The sequence below is a fragment of the Amphibalanus amphitrite genome, unplaced genomic scaffold (assembly GCF_019059575.1).
Source record: "Amphibalanus amphitrite isolate SeventyFive unplaced genomic scaffold, NRLGWU_Aamphi_draft 000625F_arrow, whole genome shotgun sequence".
In the NCBI taxonomy this organism is placed as follows: Eukaryota; Metazoa; Arthropoda; class Thecostraca; order Balanomorpha; family Balanidae; genus Amphibalanus; species Amphibalanus amphitrite.
This window is the reverse complement of record NW_024882119.1, coordinates 188593-209404: the sequence shown is the minus strand read 5'-3', so window position 1 is coordinate 209404 and position 20812 is coordinate 188593. Positions and strand designations below refer to the sequence as shown.

The following is a 20812-nucleotide window of genomic DNA, read 5'->3' as shown; positions in this document are numbered from 1 at the left end:
AGGTGTATATCATTGGCCTAACTACAACCTGACTTCACTCCCCGGGGGCTAGTCGATTCAGCTTCTCAGCCTCAGCCCTCAGGCGTGTGTAAGTTTCATCTGATACCAACTCATGACAAATGGCAGACGTTCGGCCCGCCACAGCACGAGCCACACGGTGGGGTCTGACCACCTCTTGACCTCACAATACCGCGCTGGGATCGGGGCTAACCGCATGAGAGCACATCAGCTGCCGCCACTAGCGCGTCAGTCTCCACGCGTTTCAGTTTCGCCTCTCGTCTCTCCTCAATTCAGTTTTAGCGCACGTCACTCACTTCGCCTCCAGGCGACACGACCTCATGCCCTCGGCCTCTCGGCAGATCGGGGGCCTCCGAAGGAGCGCGGCACCTCGCCTGACCTCGGCCGGGCCTCGCGCGTGACCTCGCAGCGGTTTACTCGCGCGGCGAGCACCGAGCCTGGCTCATGGCGGCGGCGGCGCGCGGTTGCATGCCTGACCTCCATCGGCACAGTGCGACCGAGGACGGACGATCCGGGCTGGCGGCGAGCACCTCTAATCCCTGATTATAGCATACATGAGAGGGCTGCGGTCAGGTGTTTTTGGGCGGTCGACCGGCACGCTGTACTGCGGTGAAAGTTGGCCATTGCGGCGTGGCGCGGCGCGGCTGTGAGGCGGCAGCGGCAGCGCGGCGAGCCTGGCAGTGGCTGCTTTTTAGCGCCCAGATACGTGATCAGTTTACCGGGCCAACCCCCCATTGCAACGTCGCTGGCAACACTGAGCCGGGCCGACACGCAACGCTGTCTCCACACAATGCGCTGGCTTTTGTCCGACCTCTCTCGGTATACGTGTCGCCACATCAGGGTGGGGCAGCCGGGCCAAGCCTATACCTCGCCCACCCGCCCCCGCCCCCCAGCCCGGGAGTCCGCTATTGGTCATGGCACCGTTCGTGAAAGGACTCGCCAATGAAACGCTTTGGAGCGGGTTGGCATGGATGCTCGGAAAGGAGTGGCAGCGAGCTTTAAATTATGATAAAAACAATTAAAGTGATCGCTTTCCACTGGCGGTCCCAGGGGGGGGGGGGGGCCACGGGGGCCATGGCCCCCCCTTTGGTGCTGAAAGGTGGGGCCATACTATCTTTTGGCCCCACCTTTCAGATCGAACAAAAGTCCTAGAAAAGCTTTTTGCATGTTTCATTTTCTTTCTTGCGCCATCAAAGGACGTAAATTTCACTCATGAGTGGGCTCAGTTTCGTATTCTGTCAATTTGGCGGTCAGCGTCGCTGGCACCGGTTCACGAGTATGGCCGCATCTTACATGGAATATCAGCGTGGGTTTACTTGAGGCTCTCGTAGGCCCAGCAATGGCTGGCATGAGACCTCTTCGGCAGTGACGGGTGGGCCCTGCCAAAGGAGCGTGGCTCTAAGACACTAAAGTAAGACCTCATGGGTTGGTGCTGTGCACATCAGAAGCCCGGTGGTGACGCCGTATGCCGGCTTGGTTTCTTAAGGATTAGCGTGGGATCTCCGGGGCCGGCATAGAGTTTGCATTAGCTAGTATGTAATTTCAGAGGCCAGTATGTAATGTGTACACAGTGGCGGTCGCGGGGGGCATCAGGGCCATGCCCTCCCAAGGCACATAAAGGGGGCCATCATATCATTTGCCCCCCCCCCTCAAGCAACCGATGGGCCCCCATAGGTGTATGGGACCCTGGCCCTGATTCGATCGTCACGAGGCTAAAAAAAAACACGCCCACACCGGTCTTTGAGCGTCCAACACTGACCTCTGAGGGAACTTCAGTGGCGGTCAAGCGCCCACGTTGACCGCTAAGAGCCCACATCGACCTCTGAGGCCCCACATCTGACCTATGAGGACCCCTTACCGGCCTCAGGGGCCCCAACCGGCGTCTGAGGGTCTCACACCGGTCTCTAGTGGCCTTATTGCTGTCTCTGGTGTCCCAAGACGAACATTTAGATGCCAATGAGGGCCCCGCATTGGCTGCTGAAGACCCGACGCTGGCCTCTAAGGGCCTGCATTGGCCTCTGAGGAGGACTCATCTTGGCCTTTGAGGGCCCTCTGCTGGCCTCTGGGTTCCAACGACGGCTCATTCCGGTCTTTTAGGGCCCCACGCTGACCTCTGAGGGCCCCATGTTGGCCTGTAATGAGTAGGACCCACATAAGCCTCCGAGAGCCCAACTCGGTCTCTGATGGTCTCAAACTACTGGCCTTTGCAGTTTGCAGGCCCTGTACTGGTCTCTGAGGGCCCTAAACTGGCCTCTAAGTGAACACATACATGGGTGGGCTTCTGAAGATCACAGGGCTCACGCAGACTCCTGCACAGCCGTACGTTGGTCCTGATCGAGATTACTTTACGTCCTGATGGTCCCGCGCAGATTCCCTCATATTTCGACGTCGGGACCCCATGAGCCGGTGTGGGTCCTGGGGCTGGCAGAGACTGATGAAGTCCTTAGGGCTCAGGGCCAGTCTTTTTAGCAGTAGGACTATAAGGCAGGTTGAGTGAGCCCCAATAGAGCCGTTGCGAGGCCCCGCGCGAGTCGTGCGCGGCCCTCAGATGCCAATTTTGAAAACCAGGAACCTGTGGGGCCGGGGGTCTCCAGAGGTCGGTGTACCTATTCTCTCCCGCCGCCAAACAGCTATATGGGTAAATGTCATAGTCTGAAAATGATCTCTGGGTTTCACATGCTTGTTCAAAGCAAGAGGTATCCGTACTTTTCCGAATTGTTTAATTGTGGTAAGGTCATGAATCCGCGTGCCCGACCTTCCAGTATATGCTACACCGATCCGTCGCCATGGTGCAGTGGCCCGACCGGTGGAAACACCGTGGGACGGGAAATGGAACTGGTGCTTTTGCCTTAAATTGAGCTTAAAGATTTCACGCAAGAATGAGGTGGATGAAGCATAAGTAATGCCAACTGCGCGGCGCCTCGTGGACGTAAAAAAATTAGCCGATCACCCCCCCCCCCCCCCCGGTGACTGATAAATGTTATGTCCCGCGAGTGTGACTTTGGCCCCCCCTTTTGCGAGCGGCTGCGACCGCCAGTGCAAGCGATACTTATTGTAATGTCCCTGCCTTGCGTGAGGAGATAAATAACTAAATAAATTATTTACCAACATTTTCTAGTAACATTTCTTACGTTTGCAAAAAGGTACCTATTTCGAACACATTGGTTCGAAACATCCGACTCATTCAATGCCGTGCAATCCCAATGAGTATTTGAGTACCCTCCTGTTCTCACAAGCTTGCAGCACCTCCTGGCTGGCCTGACCCACCCTCATAGAACAACTGAACGTCCTTGAGGCGCCGTTGGGCGCATGGCACACATTGCTGGGGCCGGCATAATCTGATTTCCCGCTGCGCATTGTATGGACGGACCTGTCTCAGGCCGGTCGCCGGCGACTGAGCGAACTGGTGAGACTGGACTGAAGACTGGTGGTACGGATTAAAGGGACTGTCCCACCTTCAAAAAATTGCTTTGATATACTGTTCTTGTGTTGCAAGACATAGATTATGGGCCCCTTTACACGAAATTGGCAAACATTCGGCCCATAGTTGGCTAATTGTTTAAAAATTCCAATTTAAAGCTTTTGGATCGATTACGTCATATGATCGTTTTTTTATCGGGCAAAGTTTTTTTCCTAGCTGCCAAATCGGTGGCACAAAGTTTTGTTACGCTTCTGCCGCGAATAGTACAAACATTGCGCATGAACTCGTTCAATGTTCATGGAAAGGATTGAAATGAAAATTGGAAAATTGAAGCTTGAACTTTGTCCAGAAGAAGGTCGCAAACTGCAAAGAATATTAACAAGGCCTTATTTATCATTTTTAAAAAGTTATAGAATGCTCCCTAATAAGCAAAAGCAAGATATTGATGCTTGATTGTTGATGCTGCCCACAATGTCTTGGGCACATGGATGATGGAAGTGAGCTCAACTTCAATAACCAGACCTAAGAATCACAATGGATATAGCCATGAGCCAGACTGCAAAGTGGGGCAATTTTGTCTAGATTTTGTCAGTGCGGACTCCTTCGTCTGGTGCGGATTTAAGTGTGGTGCGGAGCGGATTTGGTCTAGTGTGGTGCGGATGTAGTGTAGCGGGGTGCGAATTTGACTTGCTGTGGTGCAGATGTGTAGCATTGTGGGGATTTGAGGTCAGTGCAGATTTTGACTGGCCATTTTGGGGTTTGGTGCATTTTTTTTGTGTTCTCTCAGGCCTCAGCCCCCTTTGGTGTGAATTTTTGGGCTCTGTTTGAAGGGTTTGTGTCAATTTTGAGCTTGGGAGTTGGGCCAGTGCTCCTTGGCGACCTGCGAGCCATACTCTGCAGTACTGGCAAGATTCAATATAATAAGTCTGCAAAACACATTCCAGCAATTGTAATTGAAGCAGAATGAATTGTAGTGAACTGCATTTGTATTTTTGTTGTGTCTGTGAAAAATAATAAATATACCTACCTATTGGAAAAATCGTGGCCTTTCAGCGCATTTGGCAGAGTTGTGTGACTCTGATTTAGTGGCTCATGTGGAACGCAACAAGCTGCGGAACAAGCTTGAATAGCATTTTGCCTCAGGGCTATCTGCCAGAAACATTTCATCTGCATAAATTTGCCTACAGGCAAGTCTGACAAATTTGTGGATTAACTGGGGTCCTTGTAAGCCTGCATATTAAATTCTAGCCCGCAAGCTCAGCCCTATTCTCAGTTTCAGCATTCAACATAACAGCTCTGATCAAGTTCTGATTGTCACCACTGAGACACCAATAGAGTCCTCTGAAATTTTGCCTTTTTATTAGATTATTTGTAAGAGTTTCAGCTACATTTACATAGACCAAACGTTTCACTCTCAAAGATCTGCGACCCACCCAACTCGTCCAGTAGGATGGGATGCCTGGCGCGCAAACAGTCCAGCAGTGACCTGCCAGCCGGTACGCAGGGCAGCAGCAGGCGGCGGCAGCAACAGCAACTAGTGAACATGTCTTGGACTGCAGCCACGACATGATCTAGGCTAGCATCTATTCAATTTGTCCATGTACAAGTACCACAGCTCCTGCCCGAGGTCGCGCAAGTCAGGGAGCTGACCACCTCCAGCCCAGGCGTGGTTCACTGACTCAAGACATTTCAACTGACCAGTCAGAGTTCATGTTTTGCAACTTTTATCCAAGTTATTTGTAATTGTAATATTCTAAACTGAATTTTAGGCATGATTTCATTTTTCAAGAGCTACACAGAACACGCCTTCCCTGTACAGCACGTCTATTGTCCTAACATTAGTCAAATAGTTGCAAGAAGCGACTTGAATGCGGAACCTGCCTGTTTTGAAGCCCTGTTGTCTGTTGGGTGACACTGCACAGAGGTAAGGACGGGGTGTGATTTTGCTGCTGTTTGTCAGGTGCAATATGTGTGTCGATGATCACAAAGTACTCTTAAAGGTTTAAAAAATGCACAGCATGGCCTAACAAGGCACATTACCTAGGTTTTGACAAGCAGCGCAGCGACTGTGGTACAAAGGCCCAGTCCCATGCTCATGTTAGTAGCTGGATCTGCTCCCAGGAAACAAAGGTAAAACACTATTGACAGCTTTAAGATGAAATCTGCAGGAAAACAAAGCCATCTATAAAATCTAACATAAGCTTAAAAGCACAACAGAGCACTTCTTATTCGACATGCAGCACTTCCGCTTTCATCCGCCATCAGCAACTCAGTTCAAAGAATGATACATTACATCACTAAAATTTATTTCAAAACACCTCTGCATGGTGTTTACACAAACAACAGTTCTTTACTAGGCATGGTCGACCTCAGGCCACCCACACTTCAGCATACAGGGTATTATCAATGTTTAACGGCTCAAGGTTAGTCGTCTTGGATGCTCAGAAATAAAAAGGTGAACATTCATTGTCTCTTCCTTAGTTGTCAACATCAATAGATTGTGGACTTCTCAGAGCATGTCTTGATTATGGAGTTGAAACAGCAGTGAGCAAATCATTTATCATTTTGATACTATGATTAATTTTAGAGAGTTGCACACTTGAACTTGACACCTGCCATTGATAAGTTCATGGCTCTTGCATTCTTCAGTCACATTTAGGACGGCCTCTTAACTATTTAAATACAAAAATAAAAATACTACAAGAATTAGAAGACTATTAGAATTAGTTTCGCATATCAATTTATTTCTCCACCTCGTGGCACCGGAACGAATGGGCGCTGTTCAAAGAGGCGTTGTTATTTTTCAAGGTTTCGATAAAAACAAGTCGACAGATACAGAAACTTCGGAAAAGGCGGAAACGTCACAGGTTTTAAGTGCCAATACCAATACATTGTGGCACTTATTTGCACAGATGTCAAAATCAAACACAAATTTCTTTGCGATGAAGTAATTGCTGGAGAAACGGTTTTCACGGCTCTGATTTTCAAAGAACGCCCATCAAGATGGCTATCTCAACTCAATTCTAATGTTAAGGTGGGACAGTCCCTTTAATGGTATGGGCCTGATGACAAGTGGTTAATTAGGGACTTATGACGCATGACACGGGATGGTGACTGGTGGTAGGTACTGGCCATTGATAGCGTCATGCTTATCGACATGATGTCACGCAGCCTAGACCCGATCGACTACGACACATGCAACACACTGCAGCATCGATTCTCCCCTAGCTTAGTCATAATCCACTATCCCACTTCAGATTTGCCCCGAGCAAACAAACAACATCATTCCGGGCCTGATCTAGTTCAATCCCGTTTCAATCCAATCCTGTTCCACTTCCATCCGCTCGTAATTCCACCCTGAGTCTGCCTCATCCAGTGCCCCAGCAGACCACCGTTCCTCGCCCAAATGTCGCGGCCATCTGTTTGTGTATCTCTCCTAAAGCGCCTCTCACGCCGCCTGGCAACACCACCTGACCGCATTGGGCAACACCTGGCAACCGGCAGGCGACGTGGGCAGCCGCCGAGTTGGTTTAGCAGCTCGTGTGTCGCGGCTTTAGCAGAGGTAGCGTCTGTATCATCAAAGGTAGCGAGTGACTGACGGGGGCGGCGGCGGGGGCGGTGGCTGGGCAAGTGATAAGTGGTGACAGGCCCGTGTAGTGTAAAGCGGTGAGTCTCGCTATATACCGTACCGGCCACTCCATATGTATGGACCGGAGAGTCTCACATGGAGAGAGGGCGAGCCACAATGAACAGTCGAGTCGGGTCGACTAAATCTCCAACAGACCGCCGCAGGCACTGGGGTTAACGAAGTCGAGGCGAGGCGAGACGGGAGGAGACGACACGAGACGAAGACGAGACCAGACGAGACGAGACGAGAGAGTGAGAGAGAGGGAGGGGAATAGAGAGATAGGGAGGGAGGGAGGGAGAGGGAGAGGGAGAGGGAGAGGGAGGGGGGAGAGAGAGAGAGAGAGAGAGAGAGAGAGAGAGAGAGAGAGAGAGAGAGAGAGAGAGAGAGAGAGAGAGAGAGAGAGAGAGAGAGAGAGAGAGAGAGAGAGAGAGAGAGAGAGAGAGAGAGAGACTCATGAGAATGCTTAGCTTACCTCGAGCCTGTGGGGTCAACATTGCGTCATCATTCCTAACAAGTAACAGCTGATCATTATGCCTGGCCAGACTCTTCACATCACTGCGGATTTATACACACATCAATCGCTGTCCATGTTTTTATACAAGCCAAGCGAAAGCCGTCTTAATGGGTATCATTTAGGCTTCTTCAGTCGGTGAAAAATGAGACGGGTTCCGTGGCTGTGTCAGACTCGCTGTGTTACACCACAGGGTGGTACGGATCCTGTGCTGGTGGTAGTTCTTTTAGCAGCGGTGATGCTACCTGAATCACCGTCATTAGCATAAGCGGCAGTAAGCGAAGTGAAAGAGGCGGCAGTGGTAACAGCAGGAGCTGTGCCGATACCACTGAAGTTACTGGAGCAAGACTACTGACGATTGAGCGCAACATCGTTGACAGACTGACAGCAGTTGACTGATCGCTGACTGTTGACAGTCGAGTGCAGCATCGTTCAAATAAAGCGCCAACGGTGCGCAGCGCGTGATTGGTGCGATACTGCGATAAAGACGTGTTGATTATTGATAAGGACAACTGATGGCAGGGTGAGGTGGACTGCCACGTGACAGCTTCAGGCAGGAACTAGCACGAATCAAGTATGGACGCAAGCTTGCGCTGTGTCGATGTTATGGCTTAATCATAAGCGAATCATTTATTTTAGGGAACAATGGGGCGGAGGGTTTTAGCGCACGGGCTCTCGGCCATTCACGGGCAAGCATAATATTTTCAGATATTTTATTTACAGTTCCCGTAAATGTGAAACAAATCAGCGGTACTTTTGAAAATATGAAAAATAGCATGCTTGAGACCCCATTGCCTAAACATTTGTCCGATAATTGGCAAGAACAAGTAATGCCAAATCGCCAAGGACCAGAGGTATGCTGATTGTCCAATTACTGTCAATGACGGTCCATTTCTGCACTACGTGCTACTGCCGGCGGAAGATGCTGGCCTCTGCTCACTCCATGGTCAGCTGATTGATCATCATCTCTGCCCCTTCCCCCAGCCCTCCCCGCGGCTTTCCGGCCATTGACGTGCCGGCTGGTGACCCGTCATTCAGGCTGTCACGGCCGACCGTACTCACCCGTCTGTGGCGGCTGGAATCGATGGTCGGTCGGCTGAGACACCGAGCCGGCCGACGGTAGTGGCTCCCTGGTGTCGTCCACGTGACGAGAGAGACGTCCGGTCGGGGAGACGGTACGTAGACGGGAGACGCTCCTCCGGCTGTGTGCACTGACACCGGTCACACACGGGGCACCGGCAGACACTCTGACACCGTGTCACTGACACATTGACACGGCGTGACACGCTGTGTCACCACCGCGGGGCTCTCGGCTCGACTGGTGCACCGCCCGTATCACTGACACAGCAGGGACTGGTGGCTGGAGAGCCACTCGCTGCCTGCTGACAGCTGCACACACACAGCCCCTCTGGGACACACACACAGACACACACCTGGGACCGACACCGGCGATTCTCCCACCGCACTATGGTTGGAAACGGCCTCACGGATGGCCGTGGGCAATCTCGGAATATATGTATATTTGGGGTGTCATTCTGTTGGAAATTGATGAAATGTTTTGAATTGGGCAGAAAAAATTATTTAGTTGCGCATTTAGTCTCCATTATTGTACGTGGAATCGGGAGTTTCTGAGAGTGGCTTTTTTGGTGCGCCGTCAAAGGTTTAAACAACCGCGCTGGTGATAGCATGTGGAGTACCTCCATGACGTTGTAAAACTGGATTATTATATATCAAAATAATCCTTGTTATGTTGGCTATCGAGTGGAGTGACTCTTTTTCCCATGCGTGTTCAAAATCAGGAACGGCATTGCATTCTGTTTGCAGTGTCACCACAGCAATATTTGCAAAATTACGTTTATGTTTCATTGGACATACAAAAAGTTCTCCATCGACCTCCATTGAGCTTTTTGGCAGAATAAGTCTCTGTTCAATTCTGCGTAAGGGGAACGTAAAAGCAGACTGCGCACTTGTGCGCAAAATCGTCCGTGAAGCTTCATCTCCCGAGGCGTACCTACCCGTCGCTTCGTTAGCACCAGGTCGGCTCGTCAGTCTTGCAATCGCTTATCCTTATAAATGATGGTAAGAAGCAGGGTTGCGGAGTCGTGGTGGAGCCAAATCCGACTCCGACTACGACTCCGACTCCTGACTCGTTGCCATGACTCCGGCCGACTCTGTCTCCGACTCCGGACCCCTGCCAGTGTTTCGGAGTCGTGATGGAGCTGTTCCGATTCGGACCGACTCCGACTTCCACTGCGGGCTCCTGACCGACCCCGACTCCGACTCCGACTCCTGGCTCGTTGCCACGACTCTGGGCGACTCTGGCTCCGACTCCGACTCTGACTCCGACTCTGACTTCGACTCCGCACCCCTCGTAAGAAGTAACTGCTCGCCGCTGCACCTGGAGTATGGATATCGTGCAAACGTGTATGGATATCCTGGAGTATGGATATGGATATCCACCGACAGAGCAGACATACAGACATGCTGTAAACGCCATTACACTGCCAATACCATGGCAAATCAAATGGCTATCTATGGTTTTTGATCATCGTTCTACATTTCCCAAAATCTTGAACTGAATGTTGGCAATTTCTCGTGACTACTTCACGACCATGATGCATGCATTTCTGAAATTGATCTTTTTTCAACCAGCTACGTACTCGTATGATAAAATGAATGTCACCATCGTGTTCTACGCCCAAAAGTACCCATAAAACATGTGTCATGCATGGGCTGCGAATAGGTACCAGTTTTAATTTTCGGGGTTATGTGCTTACCTGATTGACCTGACTTTGACCCTGGCCAGTGGCCTATGTTTGACTGACCCCTACATTGATCTGACACTCTTTTAGCACTTATATGAAGGGTTGTGACAGTTGTGACAGATTGTTTAGGACCAACTGATGACTGAATTTATTTAGGACCAACTGATGACGATATAATCGAAACGCGAAACGCGAGGCACCGATTGCGAGGTTCTAAAGTCCATGCTACTGAAAACCCGATTTCAAGTGTTTGACCTGACCTTGACCCGACCTGTGACCTCGAAATTCAACTTTAAAGTATTCATGTGAATCGTCTCGTCGCGTTCTTCTTTCGTTTGCCGCGCCTCGTGCGCTTCGCTGCGCCTATTTGTTCGCGAGTTATCGGCTGGGGGCGTTGAACGCCCCCCCCCCCCCGGGCAAACGGCGGATGGGGAAATACCCCAGCAACTGCCGGGTTAATCTGACGCATGTTTTGTCATTTGATCGTCATTTTATTTCTTACTTTTTTGCCCAATCTAAAAAAAAATCATAAATACTCTTTCTCCAAATTTTTGACCGTTTATGACCAATAGTAAGACACTGTGCGTCACTACGTTGATATGTCTTGCCCTAAAGCATAACAACAATATCCATTCAGTAATAGCAGTATTCAAAACATGTTCAAAATGCCTCGCGATATCGATAACATAACGAAAGACATAGGCGACTTATAACATACTTGCAATGATGACGTCACACACGCGTGACGTGACGTGATCTCGTCATTTCTGAGTTACTGTATGATGCACGAAAGACACTGGTATACCTATGCAAAGTTTCATCGCAGTCGGTCTACGCATTAACAAGTTATGGGCAAAACATTTTTTCGCGTTGACCCCCGGCCATCCGTGAGGCCGTTTCCAACCATAGTGCACCGGGCCGGTCGGAATCCTTCGCCTCTTGAGAGCGATCACCGCCGTGTCGCTATAAATCGGCCGCGATTGAACACACCGCTATTGTTGGAGCCGCCACCGCGCCGGTCGGAATGGGGCCGGCACGGGATCCCAGAAGCAGCGGCCCTCCGCGGGGGACGGGCGACACCGTATCCTCAGACGAAAGCCACACTGGGCGGAACGTAACAGCGACCTTCCGGCGCGGCCGCCCGCGCGCGACTGAGCTGCAGCCGCCCCGCCGCCGCCGCCGCCGCCGCCGCCGCCGCCGCCCGGGCGCCTGCCGCTCGCCGCCACCGACCGCCAACCGCGCAGCAAAGCTGTCGCCCCACCGTCACCCGTTTCCACCGCTGTGGGGTCCAGTGTAGTGTCCTAACTAGTCCACACCTCCCAGCACATTTTGCCTGGATTCGTCAACAGCTTCTGCCCTTACCTCTCCCCCTCCAGCTATGAGCTTTACGGAGTTACGGGTCCCCCGATCGACCCGTGTCGTGCCGCGGTCCGGGCCTCGGCCGGCGGCGGCCGGCTCTCCTCCGATTGCATGAGTGGTCGGCGTTCTATCGCGGCCGCCGGTCTTGATTACACGGCCGCCGGTCCTGATTTATGGACCGCCTATTCAGCGCGGCCCAGAAGGCCAGCCAGCACCGGCGGCCGCGAGCGCCCGGCGGCCGGCGCCGGGTCCGGTCCGGTGCTGGGTGCCGACGCGGCGGCCGGCCGGGGCAGGTGGCGGCCCTCCCTGCCAGGGAGCGTCCCTCCCTCCGCCATTTTCCTAATGAGACGGGAGCCGGCGGCGGGCCGCGGCTCAGGGGAGGGAGGGGCCGTCGATTCCCGGTCGATACAGTAATATAATGAGCAGGACAGTAAACGGATTACAGAGTTCCTATTCGGGGCTTAATCGCATCCTGGAAACAGCCCATGAATATCGCATTAGGTCCGGGTTTCACTTTATCCCCACGCCATAGCCGGCAGGTGAATTCATTCGATGGACGCTTGGGTGAGGAATGATGTCAAATGAATCCTTTGAAGCGAGCCCCGCATAGCGACCCAATTCGAAACGCGTTATAGCTTAGGCCATGATAGTTTGACCCGTCTGTTTTACTCAAAGCCAGTATGACTAGTCCAAGTTTGATACTCGTTGACCCTATTAGTGGCAGGGTGGGTTGTTTTTATCCACCCCTCAGGTTTTTCGGAAATATCTCCGAAACCGCTGAAGCTACGATGCTGAAACTTTCTGACTTTTCCTAAAACTAAATTGGGCACATTCCCTGAAAATTTCAAGTTCATAACTTTACCAGGGGCGGCTCCAGAGCACTGGGAATTGGGGGTCCTATTCGTGAAGCGAGTCATTTGGGCGAAGATCACGATGCTGCACCAGTTTTACGAACAGTGAATGAAAGGTATCATGTGATAACATATACAAAGTTATTGTGCATCCTCTTTTGACACGTTTTTGCCATAATAGGCGGATCCAGGCGTCCAAAAAGGGGGGTTATTTTTTACCTCCCAACATAGGTGCCCTGACACCGCCTATGCATGACCAATACAATTTTAGTCGTTCTCTCATAAGAAAGTTGCAACATAACAAGACCATTGCCACCCTTTTTAGAAACAGTACCAACAAAAACCTTATTTACTATACTTTTTGTGTACCCCCAATCTCAATGATCTGTATCCGCCTATGATTTTTGAAAATGCATATTTTTAGGATCCATGTGAATTCCTGGTTCATTCTCTATCGATCGGCAAAAGTTGCGTTAAGATTGGTTCAGAAACCTGGCCGTGATAAACAGTCTAAAATGTATCTGCAATTTGCCCGTTTTTACCCCCCTCTACCCCCCTATTGACATTTTTTAATTTTTTTAAGAAATGTAGATCTCGTTGAGCGAAATCGAATGCCGTTTGAATTTTGAAAATCGGCCCGTTAGATCTCGAGATATCAAGGGGGGGTCGTAAACAGCCCCCCCCCCCCCCTGCCACTAATAGAGGTAGCCAGGAGCCTGCCACTAACAGGGTTAAAGGGACCCTCCCACCTTCAAAAAAGTTAATGAATTGGCATGAAAGTGATGTCACTCGGTTCAGAAAGAGCAAATACGAATATCTACCAAATTTCATCGAAAAATATTCACCGGTTTTCAAGATATTAGACTTTTACTTTTGTTTACTTTTTGGGATCTCCGCTGTTCCTAGCGACTTTATTTGAAAGTGCGGCATTTGTTGCGCGCAAAGCAGCATATACCACCGCGTGCTACAAAACGTTTTAGTCAAACATTTAACGGACGTTCGAAAGCCTGATGACGTCATCAGATTCCCGTAATGGTTAAGAGATAGGGACCACGCTGGTCCCACCCTGCAAGTAAAGGGAAGAAATTTCTTGAACACCATAAAGCTGCGGGGGTTGCGACCAGGATAAATGGTGGTTTCTGAGTCTGGCCGCAAACTTGGCTATCTCAACTCAAAACTAATGTTAAGGTGGGAGGGTCCCTTTAAAGGGACTATCCCACCTTCTAAAATGTTGTTAAAACCAGTTAAATTGTGCCCGACTTTATAGATTGGATGACCAGGAACACGGTTCTGGCATTTATTTTTCATTAAACATCTTAGGCTTCCCATATTCCAAACACAAGCTTTGAAATATATGACGTCACAGCCCAAAATTACCTCCTTCCCCAGGCCACATTACTGTCATAAAGCTGATTCTTTTTACTCTGTAGGCACCACAACAAAGTTCAGACCAAGTTTTAAGCGATTTTTCAACGAACAAACTCATTTAAATCAGAATGACTAAACGAGGTGACGTCACACTAACGGTCGCTCCATGTTGAAGATAGGGCCTTGCACAAGGCCCATTTTCAAGTGAAGGGAACGAATTTCTTCAACACAAAGAGGCCGCGGGGGTTGCAGCCTAGATAGATAGTGGTTTCTGAACCTCGCCGCAAACTTGGCTATCTCAACTCAAACCCCATGTTAAAGGTGGGATAGTCCCTTTAAGCAATTTAGGGCCCGTATTCACGTCGGAATTTTTCGTAAGGTTTATCTTACGATCGATCTTTATCGTACGATAATTTGGTATTCACGTTGGCATCGCAAACAGTTAAGATTTATCTTACGATCAAAATTTTGGTCGTAGACATTTGTCGTACGATCGATCGTAAGTGCGATTCACGTCGGGACATCTTAAGTCGAATCTTAAGATGATTGTAAGACTTTAATGATGAATGTATTGGGAAGATACGACTACTCACTGAGCTGTCGTAAGACGTCAACTATGCTTATGAATTGTATATTTAGGTATTGAAATTGTTGTTTATGATTTTTTTCTTGCGAGCGAGCGCGAAAAAGAGTTTTCAATATAACGGGAAAATATCAGTATGAGCGGTACAGCTCGGACCGGCCCGCCCTATAACGCTTTTGAGAAGCTTTTATCTCGGCCACCGCTGGGCCGATTGAACCGCGATCTTTTTTGTTTGGTAGCCCCATCCCTCCTACCTCGTAATTGACTACTCTTGATGCACCTGGGTGATCGCCGTGTCATGTGGCTCTTGCGAAGCCAAGGGTGTCAACTCAGAACCCAAAGTCGTTCTGCTGAATTTACGTTTTTGAGAGGATTATTTCTGAGTAAGCACAGGATCGATTTACTAGGAAATATGTGTGTAGGGTATATTCATCCATTCTGCCGAGGACACGACTTTTCTCGATGCATGTGGGTGACCATGGCTGCACGTGCCACGTGCATAATAAAGAGATGTCATGTTTGTAGCAATTTACAATAACTATGTAATTATCGTGCCCATTGCGCTGAAACTTGGCATGTGGGTAGGCACTCATCGGGCAATGCATTTCCATGTGTTACGTTAGGGGTACTACTGCACGTGCGCACGTGCAGTGGTCGCCCCTAGATCTCGGGAACGGCTGGACCAATTGCGCTCAAAATTGGCACACCGGTAGGGACCGCTTAGTAGCGTGCCGGGCAAAAGTCGTTTGGGACCCCGTTTGCACGTGCGCACGTGCAGGAGGCCGCTTCCATATATAAAGAACGGCGAGGCCGATTGCGCCCAAATTTGGTACACCTTTAGGAACCGCTTAAGAGTGTGCCGAGCAAATGTCATTTGTGACTCCGGTTGCACGTGCGCGCGCGCAGCAGGCCGCTTCCGGATCTCGAGGACGGCTAGGCCGATTGCGCTTAAATTTGGTACGCCTTCAGGAATCGCTCAGGAGGTTGTCGAGCAAAAGTCAATTGTGACCCTGTTCGCACTTCGCACGTGCGCACGCGCAAGAGGCCGCTTCCGGATCTCGAGAACGGCTGGGCCGATTGCACTTAAATTTGGTACACCTTTAGGAATCGCTTAGGAGGGTGCCGAGCAAAAGTCAATTGTGACGCAATTGGCACGTGCGCACGCGCAAAATTGCACACGCGCTCAAATTTGACCCGTGACGAGAGGAAGCCAATAATACCCAGTTTTAAGGTCCTAGGTAATCGGTTGACCTTCCAGGTCAGGTCAATGACCCAAAAGTCGGGAAAATCGGGACCTGTTAGAACGTCGTAAAGTGGTGCTGCCATGAGGGTTTTCAGGGTGCTGATCAAGAATATCATGTTAGTTTTGATCACAGATGATGTCTTTAAGCATTTAGACCAGGTCGGGTCAGGTCAGGTCAGGTCAACCGGTAGGGGTCGTGACGGGTATTAGTAGTACCTGTCATCCGCCTCTGACAGCTTCGTAACATATTACGAGGGCACCAAAACTACTTCGTAAATGTTCAAATGGTTGCTAAATTCGAATTCAGCTCCATAAACTAGCCTAGAAACATGTAAAACTCGAACAAGTGAACCGAGGTCACCAAAGGTCAATGACCTGACCTGACCTTCAGGTGACCTTGACAGTGACACCCACCCTAATGCATGGGAGCAACATCAAATCACATGTTTGAGCGTTTGAAACCACGAAAAGCTTGCAAACGCGCGGCTAATGCGAGCCGACATACGCCGAATCGCGATTCCGGCCAAACATGGTCTCGGAAAAGAAGTCACAGGTCAAAGGTCATTTGGGTCAGGGTCATGAAATTTTCAGGGTAGGTGTAAAATTGATCAATGCGAGGGTACTGAAAGTTTCGTCGCGATCGGCCGCTTTTTACGCGAGTTATTCGCGAAAAACCTTAGTGGGTTGCATCAACCCCCCCTGTGCCGGCGAGGGTTAAAATGTATGTTTTATCAATTTATTCTTCATATGATCATTTGTAATATAATAATATAGTTTCCATAATACCTAATGGTAAAATAATTTCCATAATAACTTTGAAGCATACTCAATCTGTGGTACTTTTATAATGTTAAGAATAGCTCACTAATAACTGTTTGAATATATTTCGTTTGCTGTATCATTTGACGGAGGATCCATTTTCTATGTCGTCCCGGAATATGCTGCTAAAAATCAAATCTTCGGAACTGCTACGACATCTTAAGTTGGGTCGTAGGATGAATCCTAGGACTTTTGACATGAATACCAAATTATCTTAAGATTGTCAACGTGAATTAGAAGTATCCTAAATATCCAGACTGATCGTACGATAAAAAGTTAAGATGGTCAACATGAATACCAAATCGATCGTACGATGAAAACTGATCGTAAGATGTCGACGTGAATACGGGCAGGACTGCATTGGCCTAGGCTTTGCCAGTGCATTCGTCCGGCTATGCATTGCGATCAATCTCGACATGCATGATGCATTGTCAAACACATGAACACATGACTATGGAATCTGGCATTCCGAAATGACGCTATCAGTCTATGGAAGTCTCGCAACACTCAGGATGTGTTGTTTCTCAGGATGTCAGTGATTACGGAGCGAGCGAAGCGAGCGTAGTCTTTCCTTAGATTAACGGAAATTTCTGAGTATGAGCGGCCGGCCGGCCGGCCGTGGTCACGCTTTTGCGAGGCTTATATCTCAGCAACCACTTGACCGATTTACACGCGGTAATTTTTGTAGGGTAGCTTCATTCCTTCTACCAAGTATTGGACTATTCCTGATGCATGTGGGTGACCCCTTATGCACGTGCCACGCAGGGGCGACACTTTCCGAAAATTATTGGTAGGGCTCTAATGTAAATTTTTGCCAATTCAAAGCGATTCTTTCCACGCAACGCCATAGGCATAATGTTAAATTTCCAAAATTATTGGCAGGGCTCGGGCCCTACCACGCCTATACAAAACGACAACCATGGTGCCACGTGCAAAACGAAGAGGTGTCCGTTTTGTAATTGTTGCAATATCTCGGTAACTACTTGGCCGATTGCGCTGAAAGTTGGCATGTAGGTAGGCACCCACTAGGCACTGCATATCCATGTGCCAGAGTTGGGGCGCTGCTGCACGTGCGCACGTGCAGGGGTCGTTTCCAGATCTCGAGAACGGCTCGACCGATTGCGCTCAAATTTGGTACACAGTTAGGGACCGGTTAGTAGGGTGCCGTGCACATGTCAGTTGGGACCCATTTTGCACGTGCGCACGTGCAGGGTGCCGCTTCCAGATCTCGAGAACGGCTGGGCCAATTGTGCCCAAATTTGGCACATCGCTAGAGACCGGTCAGTAGGGTGCCGTGCACAAGTCAGTTGGAGGTACCCCCTCGCAATTTCGCACGTGCAAGGCCCACCCTCTCGCTCGCTCCGTTAGTCGCCCCAAAAGGCGTTATACTGGTTATGTTGATGATACTGTTCTCTGCTATGTCCTGTGTCGGTTTGGAAAGGAGGGAAGTTCCTGGGATGTCCCTGTGGAGTTCCTGCAGTCCTGTGGCGTATTTCCCCTCATCTCCCGCCCAACACAGAGACCAGAGCAGCGACAGCGAATGACATCACTGTCTATATATCTGCTCTGCGGTGTGTGGAACGAATGTCTCCAATCCATCAGTGACACCTCGGACCGAATCGACCTCACCATCCCGCCTCTCACTGAACTCTAACACAACTCTCACCACTCTCTTTACCCCCACCCCCACCCCCACCCCCACACGGCACACGTCTCGCCAAGATGAACGACCATCCGCTAATGGTCTAGTGGAGGTGTGACCACTAACGTCCCAGCAGGCGCCAGCGGCCCCTGACCCGGCGCCCCATTAACCGGTGGGCCGACGGGCGCCGCGGCAGTGACACGATGGCATGGCATGGCTCGGCACGCAATCCCGACATCAGCGTTTGCAGCGGGCCGCCACCGACAGCTGGTGTGACTGTGGGTAAGGTGGGTAGTGTCATAATGGACAGTGCGGACTGTCATAATAAATGCTGTCATGATGGATGATACATGCAGGTGTGGAAGTGCGCCGTTCTCATGCGATAGCGCCGGTGCACGCTCGTCTATGAAGCTATGAAAACCAAGAAACATTAGCATTTTTTGTTGATGAGAATGATAGGTAAATTGTTCGCTCATGGAATTGGCACTTTTCAGTCGCCACCACAAGCTCATTCATTTGGACACGCCACTGAGTTTTTGCATTAACTGTTTTCATTTTTTCTTTTGATTCATAATTATCATCGCTTTATTCGCTAAACCATATAATCATCAATGCAGCACCAGAATGGCTGAAATCATCACCACCAGTACCATAATCACTAGTATCACCATTACAAGCATCGCCTCAACATGTCTGCGATACGGAAACACCGCGATTCAGACGCTCCCCAATCGGTCCCACCTTTACTGCCCCGTAAAACACCCACAGTAAATCAACACCACTGTCGGGTGTTATTTATTTACAGATTTCGACCTATGTGTTATCAACGGTGTCGGCAGTGTCACACGGCGCCTACAAAAGCGTCTGAAATGACCTCGTCAAGACAACATCAACTCACGCTCCTTTCCGTGATTAATTAGTTAGCGACTGTAATTTTGTTGTCTCATTCGCACGGTTTCCATCTGAAAACATGTCATGCAATTTCATTGCAATTTTGTTGGAAACACGACTGCCGCCTTATCGCTCACCGTCGCCACTTAGCGAAAGGAAACACGCCGGTTTTAGGCATTATTAACCAGCGCCGCTGAAGTCTGAGGCCTATTCACAAATCAAGTTGTGAAATGAGCTCATGAAACGCTGTGTTTCGCATTTTACAGAACAAAATATTTCTCAGATTTTAAGAAAAGTACATGGTTCTGGGCTAAGTTGAATCAATATATATACAACCGCGGGTATTGCCTTGCACGTGACGCGTGCTATACTATGAAACCATATCAATACGCTAGGCCCATCTCTCCTCTATCCATTGGTGGTAATCCCATCTCGCTGTGGCCACCCATCGCCGAGTTATAAGCCCGGGAGAGGAGCGCTGCAGGCCCGATTTTCGCCCGTTGGCGGTTTGCGCCGGCCCCGTGTTATCTCTATGAGAGCACCCTTTTGCACGTGCTGACGGCGCACCGCTGGGTCAATCCGTCCCAAATTTTAATACAGAGGTCACATCAACCCACCGATTCAGCATGCCAAATTTCACGTCGCTACGCGGCGCCGTTCCGGCGCAATAAGACACATAAGACATGACACACGGATGGATGGAGATTGGAAGGACGACTTTTAAATCATAATATTCATAAATCAATGTATATCATGGTTGAGTTCGAGGGATTGGCGATATACACGTAGTGTCCCCTTCATTTGGCTGACGTTTCCATGTCTGTCTTACTGAAATGTTAAAAAGCTCCCTCGGAGACGTTCTCAGCCCCCCCACCCCACGCCGATTTCCTCCCGTTCCTTGAAAAAGTGACCTTTGAGTAACTAAGAAGCACTCAGAGTCACCGAGGGGTCCTGCCGGTGACTTCCTAAACTACCAAGGGCCACAAAAGCCACCATGGCCACGGGTCAGCCATGAGCTACCGAGTGGCTTTTGAGCGTGTGACGGGTCCCGGACCTAGTAAAGAGTCTCCTGAACTACTGACTACTGAGGGGCTCCTGAGTTACCATGGGGGCCCATAAACTACCGAGAAGCTCCCTAAGTCACCGAGGGACCAGCTGCACTGTCGTGGTGCCTTTCAGCGTTTAGCAGGGCTCCCTGGGCTGAAGGGGCCCCATGCCACCGCTAAGCTGTCGAAGAACTTTTGAGCGCATAGCAAAGACCCATATGTAACACAGGGCCCATAACTATTTCAAGAAGGGACCCAAATGCCTGCTCAAATCATATTACTTCAATGCAAGCTTAGGGACCAGACTGAAACATCGTAGAATTGACTTTCATTTGGTGCCACGGGGGCCATCGTTGGTTTCTGAATGACTCGCGCGTTTGGTTCAGTGAGCCGTGTGACCCATCGTGACCCGACTGTTACCCAGGCCGGTCCCAGGACTGTGACCCAGGTCACACTGATGACCTATGCGTGGTCCGCGTGTGACCAGTGTGTGACCCGTGCCTGACACATCTGTGACCTGTGACCACGCCGCCGCCGCCGCCGCCTGATTGATAGTTCCATTGTTGCCCTTTGTTCCGGCGGCGCTTGTGGGAACTTTCCGCCCGCGCGGCGGTTCGGCTGGCTCGGCGCGCGCTCGGACCGACAGAAATGCGCGCTGTATGGTGGC

At 50.0% G+C, this 20812-nt stretch overlaps 1 protein-coding gene across 2 annotated transcripts in view; it reads right to left on the bottom strand.

Moving 5' to 3' along the window:
• Positions 1–20812, bottom strand: part of LOC122363517 (proteoglycan 4-like) — a 111960-nt gene that overhangs the window by 40664 nt on the left and 50484 nt on the right. The window contains exon 3 of one of the 2 annotated variants that reach the window (XM_043332903.1): positions 8641–8780. The exons of the other annotated variant lie outside the window; for it this stretch is intronic. The gene's annotated coding sequence lies outside the window, so the exon portion shown is untranslated. The remainder of the gene's footprint in view (positions 1–8640; positions 8781–20812) is intronic. 2 annotated transcript variants of the gene reach the window in all.